The sequence below is a fragment of the Pteropus vampyrus genome, unplaced genomic scaffold, assembly GCF_000151845.1.
Source record: "Pteropus vampyrus isolate Shadow unplaced genomic scaffold, Pvam_2.0 Scaffold249, whole genome shotgun sequence".
NCBI classification, from domain to species: Eukaryota; Metazoa; Chordata; class Mammalia; order Chiroptera; family Pteropodidae; genus Pteropus; species Pteropus vampyrus.
Window position 1 is genome coordinate 710,627 of NW_011889030.1, and position 10,567 is coordinate 721,193.

General features: G+C 33.0%; 1 protein-coding gene and 1 pseudogene across 1 annotated transcript in view; both read right to left on the reverse strand.

Annotated features, from left to right (window-relative positions):
* The window catches only part of CTNNA3 (catenin alpha 3), a 1,489,877-nt gene that overhangs the window by 254,168 nt on the left and 1,225,142 nt on the right, over positions 1–10,567 (reverse strand). The gene's annotated exons all lie outside the window — the stretch shown is intronic.
* Positions 5,511–5,629, reverse strand: LOC111729141 (annotated as a pseudogene).

A 10,567-nucleotide genomic window follows, 5' to 3' on the forward strand; every position in this document is an offset into this window, starting at 1 on the left:
CATCAAGACTATCCTAAGAATATACAATCTAAGAGTCTAAATAAAATTGGTATGCTTTTTATGAAAATGAATATTTTTATAAAGTTCTCCCATCCCATCTTCATCTTCCAAGGAGATAGTGGTATCTAAACTACAGTTTAGCAGTTCTGTATATGTCAATAAGGAAGTTATTTCTCTGGCTAAAGTAATATAATATCTTCTGTGTCATACATTTATTCATTCAATAAATAAGCGAAGGGCCTGTTTTATTCCAGGTCCTGTTTTATTCCAGGTTAGATTTTGGAATAAGTGGTTGAGGGGAAGGGGGAGCCTGGAGGAGACAGACAAAAATATTTGTGCTCTCCTAAAGCTTACACTCTAGTGAAGGGAAAGACAAAGATTGTAATAAATAAGTAAATATATGATATTTTATAAGCAAAGAAATGCTACAAAATTACAACAGGGTAAGAAAAGTGGAGAGGACAAAACAAGGGCCATTTGCAATTATAAATAAGAAGGTTAAGGTACATATCACTGATAAGGTAATATTTGGAAGAGAGTTGAAGGGGGTGAGGGAGAGGTCCATGCATACATCTGGAGTAAGAATATTTTATGCATAGAGAAAAGCTAGTTCCAAAGCCCTGACTTAAAATCATACCCGGTGTATTGGGGAACAGTAAAGGGAAGTCACTGTGGAAGACTGAGTAGATAGAGAAGGTAAAGTAGAAGATTCAGTAAGAGATTACTAAGGTCTTAGGCATTATGTTAAAAGGCATGAGAAAAAAAAGGAAAAGCCCATTTTTCACATTTCCATATTATATAGAAATAATTTAGGTTCTACTTAGAGATTGGGGCTATAGGAGAGGAAACCACGTGGACTCAGGAAATTTTGAGCATGTATTTTTCATACTTTGGTAAAATATGTACCTACCAGAAGTAGCAGGTATTTATGCTTTTTCTATATGATTTAATGTTAAACATTTCAGTCTATTCTCCAAGAGAGTAGGAGAGATAGAAGAAAGGAAGACAGAGAGAGAGGGAGGGTGAGGGGAAAGGGGGAGGGGGAGGGAGAGAGAGAGAGAGAAGGAGAGAGAGGTAACAGAGAACTATATAGGAACTTAATAACTAAGAAAGCTTTCTCTAATTTGGTGCTCCTTTCTGACTCTCATATCTTATAGTTAAATATATTGCTTTATATCGATTTGTAAGGAAATTCATCTAGCATATAACATCTAAGGTGTGTTAAATTAATTTTTAATTGAACATTTTAAATAATGGTATTATTAAAAACTAGCTGGAGTAAAATAAGAATAAATATGGGAAAGGCTCTTTAGTCACTGAAAACAAACTATGTCATATGTGGGAAGAAAAGGCTTAGGCATGCCAGGAAGATCTCAGTATAAAGCTGTTATAGGAAATAATGCTCTTGATCCTATAGGCCCTTTCTATAATTTAGTAAAGCAAACAAGATAATAAAAACATCAGATTCAAAATCTTGGTTTACTCAAATAATCACAATTTAATTAGGTCAAGGATACTTGCATTAAAAATGCAAGGTAGGATAGCTATTTTATCACAATAAAAATAAAAATTCCAAGTTATCATATGATATATTAGGTTTAGCAATGAGAAAAAAAAAATGTTTAGAGGAAGACCTATTTCACCATTCTAGAGCAAATACATTGCTTGGCTATGTATATTTCTTTCAATTGATGTTTACAGTGATGATAATATTCTCTTCAGGTAGCTATCAATTATACTTTTAGTTTAAATGTATATATTTGGGTACATTGTGATTTTCATAGAAATTTAGATTTGCATTATGTGCCAAATAAAATTCTACTAAGTAAAATAATCTGTTTTCGTAATGCAAGTAAGGTATTGGTATATCCTGAACATATATAAAATTCTGTGCTAAGTAGATGGGGTAAACAAACAAACAAAAGCCAACTAGCTGTATAAGATTCACAAAACAATTCACACGTCATTTCCAAATTGTGTTTAAAACATGATCTTATTGAAAATGATAGAATTATGCATAACATCTCTGTAGGACCCAGACCACTTTTTAAATACAGAAAACCAAAGTCGTTGGGTGATTTACTCACACTGAAATGCTCCCAGATTTTACATTGTAGAAAGAATACTTCCCCGAAGCAGAGTTCTCTGGGGGCATCTATAGGACCAAGTGGTAACTCTCAGGGAAGCGATGTTTTGGGAACTTCTGGTCATGATGCACCATTAATAAATTGCCTGATTTATAACCAATGCAAATGTGGAGCTGACTTCCTTCCCAGAATGCTTCTAAGCAGCAGTACAGGCAGCAACAGTAACACCATTGACACAGAAAAAGACAACAATTTGAGGAAATGAAAAAATGAAAGCTTTGGCCAAGGCAAAAAGGTATAACAAATGCTGAGTTTCAAAGGAGAAGCTAGACCTCATATAGAACATAAAAAGTAAAACAGTAAAATTGAGTAATGTTACATTTCAACTCCTGCCATATCAAAGCTCTAACAGGTTGCAGACATGGGACAACAGACATGGGTAGCATCTATGAAGAGATTATTTTAGGGAGAGTTGTGCCATGAGTATATCCTCTGCACCAAAAGGGAAGGATGAGAAAGTGCAACAAGAGTAATTGAGGACTAAAACTTTCAATGGTGTACTGTAATGAAGACTTTTCATTTACTATCTGCATAATTTACTTATATAATTTGTTTAGCTTTCTCTCAGGAAAATATTAAGAGTAAAAAAGAGACAAGAAATGTTCTTTTGGCCCTATGTTATACAAATTCCTCCATTAACATCTAATTCATGTATCATTTATCACACTCTACAAATTTTTCAGTTAAAATAGTTTTTAAATTAAGGATATTTCCCTTTTATTGAGTTTCTACTTATAATTTCATAGGATATTTAGATTATCTTTAAACAGAGAAAACATACAAAATATAGTAATATTATGCATATTCGTATTTGAAGATAAATATAAAAAATAAATCCTCTTAAATTGCAATATCTCATGTATAGTATTCCAAATATCTTTTCTTGCTTTAGTACATCTGATATAGCATTATGGATTCAAAAATCAAATAATGATTAATTTATGTATCATAATATCTAGATGAATTACTAAGCTACATCCTTTCTACATCAGGGAAAAATATAACGTTGAACTAGTACTTAAAACAGATATAAACAGATGATTTTCAGAATAATTTCATTATTATAATAGGATATGTGCTAAGGTGATGAGAAGAAATATTGAAACTGCCTTGCAAACATCAGTAGTATTAACCTACCTTAATCTCCTAAATCAGTTCTGGATTCACCTATCAACCATGAACTAATTTGAGACTCACAAACTTTTAAATTCACAGTATTTCTAAGTGCCCATGGCTGTAAGAAACATTTAGGAAAGAAAGAGGTGACTAATTGTCAAATTCACAATAATGAGTTTAATATGTAAGAAATGGCAGGTTACTGCTTCGCAAAGCAGATTTTCTGCTTTGGCTCCTAGCCATATTTACCCAAATTTCTTAGGGGAAAATTTGTTCCACTCTTAGAATTGCTTCATGAAAGTAGAATTCAAGAAATTATTAAAAGAGTCATTAAAAATGGGAAGTTAGCGGAAACTGGGCTTTAATAAATAGTGGCCAAAAACATTGTAAAGAGCATTGGAAGCAGTGTAATTTTGAAAGGATTGTGTTTCTATGCATTGTATTCAGCAGTCTACATGAGCAAAAATGATAAGAAAAAAAAAAAAGATTTAGCAGACTCCATTGCTAGGGATGTTGGCAGGCTGCCAAACACAAGAGGTAGCCACTATTCCACCCCTTAGCTGTCTGCAGAGTAACATTACACTTTCCTGCTAAACAAAAGAAAAAGTGCCTGTTGAAAGCATGCAGTCACACTTGCTTAAGTTATGCTTGTTTTTTTCCTTTATACAAAATATTTGTGTATGTGTTAACAGGAGATTAAATCTTTGCCTAGCATGTAAATTGAAGAAAAGAGAGTGTTAATTTTTGACATGATGATAAAGACATAAAATCTTAGTTAAATTTATTTCACTATATTGCTTGTAATTGTATATTGGAATGGGCTTATTGCATTTTAAATTAAATTTTATATATATATACATGTAGATAATAATTAGATATATATAATTATATATATACATATATATGTGTGTGTGTGTATGTGTGTGTATGTGTGTATATATATATATATACACATATATATGTGTGTGTATGTGTGTGTATGTGTATATATATATATACAAATAAGAGAGGTGGAGGCTGCCTACAGAGTTTAGGAAAATGTATTCTTCATTGTTACTAGATGTGAAGATTGCCTCCTGTCTCTTAATGTATCATAATACAGCTGTTTGTTAGAATAGCTTCTAATTTTCTATCATATGACTTTTCATTTAGGTATTTCAGGAAATAGAGAGAGACAGAGAGAAAGAGTATGACTATGAATACATATTGTCCAATTAGTGGATTTTCTGAACATGAAATTATAAGGGAAGTGAAATTATAAAGGAAGTGCTTCCTTTTGATTTTGTTATGGGACATATTAAACATGTCCCTTTGGAACAAGTCTAGTTTTTTGAGAAACTGAGCAACCTCCTAAAAAGGAACTCAGTCTGTGTGAAATAGAGGAGACCTGCATAATTGCTGTCTAAAACTGTAGGTTAGCTCCCTGACGGTTGAAGAGATCTTCAATATAATGTGATGATTTCCCCAAAGCTACCCCAAACCTGATGCCCTACAGACTTGTGACTCCTGAGTGAGTCTTAGAGGGGAAAAAAAAAGGAAACTTTCTGTTGTGGAGTATTAAGCGATACCTGAACAAAACAAATGGAAGAACAACCTCTTTTCAATTTGGTTTCAGTCCCCAGTAGAATCTGATGTTCACTAAGTCATGAGCAAGAAATGATAGGAGCAGTGGGATCCATGGGAGGCGAAAACACCCAGAAAATGTGGCATAGCTATGAACACGGGATGACTGTTATACGAGGCAGTGGGAGAAACAGAATGTCCATGAACAAATCTGAAGGTAAACAGCACCAGAAGAAATAGGTGTTGATATATTGCGTTACTATTTATTCAATGTTTAAACTAACAGAGGCAACATGCTGTGCCCATTATATCCATTATATCATTTGATCCCCATAGCAAGTCTTTAAATTAGACATTATAACACCCAAATTGCAAATGAGAAAAGTGATTATTTAAGAATAGAAGTACTTGGAATAATTTTCTTTTCATACATGAAAACGTAATGATTCCATCTCTAGGAGCTCTGAAAATGAAAATGTTAGATTGTAAATCAATATTAGAACAAAAGCAAGAAGTAATGCCATTAATAAGAATTTAAAAGAGATCAACATTTGGTAACTGTTTAAACACACACCTAAGATGGTGGTTGAGAGATTGTTAGTTGTAAATGATTTGAAATGTGACTATAATTGAAGGCCTAAGATAAGACAAAATGAAATTATTATTTATTATTATTTGTTTTTACACCTACAGCACCTGGTCTTTCTAGGTGGTCTCCCATCCAAGTACTAACCAGGCCCGACCCTGCTTAGCTTCCGAGATCAGATGAGATAGAGCGTGTTCAGGGTGGCATGGCTATAAAACGAAATTATTAATAGTATTAAATTAGAACCATTGAGAGAGGAGAGAGCAATGAATAACATAAGAGCTGAACTAATAGTTTAGGTAAGTAACAAAGGCTTATGTGACAGCTACACCCAAGAAAGAGAACAAACATTTTAAGAATACCACCCTATGATAAAAAAAAGCACAAGTAGTGACTTATACACTGACAGTTGAGTTCTGCATGGATCTCACTCTTTCTTTTTCCCTCTCCCATACTACCTCTCCACCCTCTTTCTGTACAGATTTGAAAAGTAGAAAGCAAAGGAAGGTAAAATACCAAGGCTTGTGTTCTTTCACTTCCAATCATTTTCTTACTAGCCTCAGTATAACATTTTCATTACCACAAATTATCTTAAATTATCTGGAATTTCTTAAAAACAAACAAAAAAGGTTAAGAAATGTATCCTCAGCTACGCAGTTAATAGATGACAGGGCTGAGATTTGAACAGTCTGTCTGACTTGAGACATGTTATATTTTTTAACTTTTTATTTTGAAATAATTATGTATTTACAGGAAGTTATAACATAGTAGAGAGAGGTCCCATGTACACTTTACCTAGTTTCCCCCATGGTTACACTGTACATAACAATGTATAACACCAGGAAAGTGCCACTGGTGCAAAGTGTGGATATGATCCCTTATGTAGATTCATGTAACCACCACCACGACTAAGATACAGAACTGTTCCATATAGTGAAGATATTCCCTCAAACTTCCCTTTTATTATCACACATACCCTTCTCCCCTCAACTATCCCTAAATCCTGGCAACTACTAATCTGTTCTTCATCTACATTTTTTATTTCAAGAATGCTATACAAAAAAGCAGTTAGTTACCTAAAAGGGAGCACCCAAAAGACTGGCAGCTGATTTCTCAAAAGAAACTATGCAGGACAGAAAGGGTTGCATATTAACATGATGAAGATCCAGAATCTACAACCAAGAATACTTTATCCAGCAAAACTATCATTTAGAGTTGAAGGACAGATAAAGAGCTTCTAGATAAAAATAAGCTATAGGATTTTATCATCATCAAGCCAGTATTACAGGAAATGTTGGATGGACTTCTTTAAGAAGAAAAAACATGTATCAAAAACAGGAATAAAGAATGGTAACAACTATATTCCTATCAATAAGTACCTCAAATGGAAAAGAATTAAGTACTCCAACCAAAAGATAGAGTGGCTGAATGGATAAGAAAACAAAATCGTTACATATGTTGCCTACAAGAGACTCACTTCAGATTAAAAACACACACAGACTAAAAGGAAGGGAATGGAAAAAGATATTGCCTTGATGGAACTAGACGGTATTGTATTGAAAGAAATGGGTTGGATAGAGAAAGACAAATATCTCATGATTTCACATACATGTGGAATCTAAAGAACAAAATCAACAATAACAAAGCTGAAATAAGCTCATAGACACAGAGAATATTTAGAGGGATATTAGATAGGAGGGTGGTTGGGGGGACAAAAAAAAGGCAAAAGATTTAAGAGGTACAAATGATTAGTTGCAGAATAGACATGGAGATGTAGAGTGTAGCATGGGGAAGATGGTTAACGATGTTGTAATAAATATGTAAGGAAGAAGAGGGGTACTAGATTTAGTAGGGTGATCATGCCGTGATTTATGTGGATCTCTGATCACTATGCTATACAACTGAAACTGGTATATTATTGTATGCCAATTATAATTGAAAACAACTCATTGAATTATACAATGTAAATACAAGCAACTAATGTGTCATATATTTCAATAAAAACCAAAAAAAAAAAAAAAACAGGTAAAAGAAAGAAAAAGAAAGCTGTAAAAATGAAATAATAATACAGTAGGTGACCTTTTGAGATTGCCTCTTCACTTAGTATGCGCCCTTGAGATTCATTCAAGTTATTGCATATATCAATAGTTGGTTTCTTTTTATCGCTGAATAATCTTCCATGGTATGGATATAGTATAGTTCATTTAACCATTTGTATATTGAAGGACATTTTGATCATTTCCATTTTATGACTATTACAAATAAAGTTGCTATGATCAATCATGTACATGTTTTTGTGTGGACATAAATTTTCATTTCTATGGAATAAATGCCCAGGAATGTGATTGCTGGGTCATAAGGTAAGTATATTTGAGCTTTGGGGTTCTTTTTTTAAGAATCTGACAAATTTTTGTTTCCAGGGTAAGGAGCCATGTTTTAGATGCTCCATTTTAGTGCTTCTTAAATTCGAACAATCTCCATGGTAACTGTGATAGCCAGCCTCCAATGGTTCCCCAATGATCCCTGTCTCTTCCTGATAGTCAAAATCTTGTATGGCTAATAGATTATGACAGAAATGTTGGTATGTACTTCGAAGGTTAGGTTATAAAAGACTGGCTTCTCCCCCCACCCCCCACCCCTTTACTCCTACTCCCCCTTCCTCTTCCTCCTACTCTTCCTCTTAAAATATAAAACAAAAGGGGTTGTCTCCTGCACTATTTAAGAGAGCACATACCCTGACCAAGTGATGCGAATTTACTTTGTGAGTATTTCCCCTTATCAGAATTTTGACACTAGATTATCCAACTAACTCACCTGGCTCTGATTCCACACTCATCAAACCACATTATAATTATAACCTGGTATAGTAAATACATTTTCCTGTAGAGGGTCCAGTTCATTAGCTAGCCGATATTAGTTTCTAAGCTACTTTGTGTATGTGACCAAAATCATAATAAGTAAACATTCTGATTTCAATTTAAGTATTTTATGGTCATGTTGCCAGAAGCTAGTTACCATAATTCTGATCAATTCTAGATGCCCTGAAAAAAATAATTTCTTAATCTTTAAGTCCATGTTCATGGTAACTGCACTGCAATCTTAACAGCCAGTGAGCTTTCCTCTGGTATCTATAAAATTATCTCTGATTGATCTCAATATAAATTCAATATTGCTATTAAATCTTACTGTGTAACTCATCCAATCAAATAGTACTTAGTAATAGTTTTCAGAAAATTGTGAATACAATTTCATTCATTTCTTAACTAACAAAGTAGCTTAATGAATGAATGACAAGTCAGATGAATCTGTGAATCTTCAGTTCAAGGCAAGCATTTTCAATAAATTAACAAAGTAATGTTAACATGTCAGGGGAAAAATGATAATGGCATAATGGTTAGTGTGGATATGTGCTTTAATTTTGTCAGCAGAGTACAATTTTACAAAGACCTTCTATTTAGAGTCATAGTACTTGAAAATAATTATTTTGCAATGTGGAGATTTGCCTTAAGAGAGACAGAGGCCAGAGATTCTGGGTTGAGTACAAATTACAGAAAAGAACCTTGAATTTTTTATTACCTAGTTTATTGACCAATCAATGGGTCACTGGGCCTTTATAATTTTAATTAAAATTGGTTCACTTTAATGACATAAAATATATTTGTTAGGACTTTTTTTTTCTATCTTGAAAGTTCTGCTAGAAAGTAGCAGTCCTCACCTCTCTCATGGTGCCCATAAATTCTGTTTAGTCTCTTTCTCTTGGCCGGATTCCTTTTTCCTTCTTTGATTTTACTTCTCTGATTTTTTATTTTTAGTCATGTTTCTGCGTAATTTTATGAAGAAAGCATCCCACTCTCGAACAGTATATAAACAGGAGTCATTAAGTACTCTGTACTTGATAAATTTATAAAGAGCCCATGCTCATTGAAAATGTGTATTTATTCCTTGCATTGCTACTTATATCTGCACTCTAAGCTTCAACGCATTTTAATTCAAATACTATCATTTTGACCATAGATACAAAATAATTCTCTTATTTTACTGTCTTTGTTTATTCATGTTTATTCATTTATGAAAAAAACAATTCAGGGCTTACTGTATATTAACAAATTCGATTTAAGAAAGAGACAGGACAGGGGGAGGGAAAGAACTAACGATAAGCAACAGTAAATCTTTATTTTATCTATTTAACACATGAGGAAACTGAAGCTTAAAAATATAAATTACTAGCCCGTCAATTATTGGCCAGATATAAATGCCCATGATCACTACATTATTATTTAGTATGAGGCGTTCAGTTCAATAAAGATTTAGCCAATGGAGATTCAAACTCATGCCTGCCACATTTTATAGTTCATCATGCTTTTCTGTTACCCCAGGTAGTATCAATTAGTACAAAATACTTTCTCCACAAGACTTGGTATTTGGAAATATAATATAGCACATTGCTGCTTGCTATGATAATAATGTAAATTATGATAATTAAATTCTAAAATTCTTGTTTTTAAGTTAGAAATTTTCTTTTTAAATTTTTCTTCCCACAAGATGTGCAGAGATGACAGTCAGACACTGAAAAAATTCTCACCTGCTCAGTTATGCTTAAATAATATAATTAAGAAGAAGATACAATAAAGAACTTTATCTATATTGTATAAAGTCAACAAATATGTTTTTAATTAAAGTCCTAAGAAATTTCTAATTCCAGAAGGGAGGATGAGGCTCTCCTAAGATATGAACTAACCATAAGATGGTGCTATTTATAGGAGAGCTATTATGTAGCAATTAATGGCATTATAAACTGAAATTTACACTCCTAACAGTTTTTCAAAAGCAGTCTCAATTTACTTCCTATTTGTAACTTTCTTTATTTTCTGAATCCAACCCCATTTCAAAAAGTCTTTCCATATAGAATAACTTCATAATGGACAAAACTCACAAAACTTACTGGATCATCAAATACCTTTCTTAATTTCTGATGAAGTCATTTGAAATATTCTAAGAGCCAGCAGTTATCCCTCTGAAATATTTTATGAGAGGAGGGTACCTTCTCAAAATATGAGGTTTAAGAATGCAACCTGATAGAACAGGAGCTTGATATCTTGGCTCCTTCTTTGAATGCTGTTTTCCCTCTTTATACACTAAGATAGCTTCATAAAAT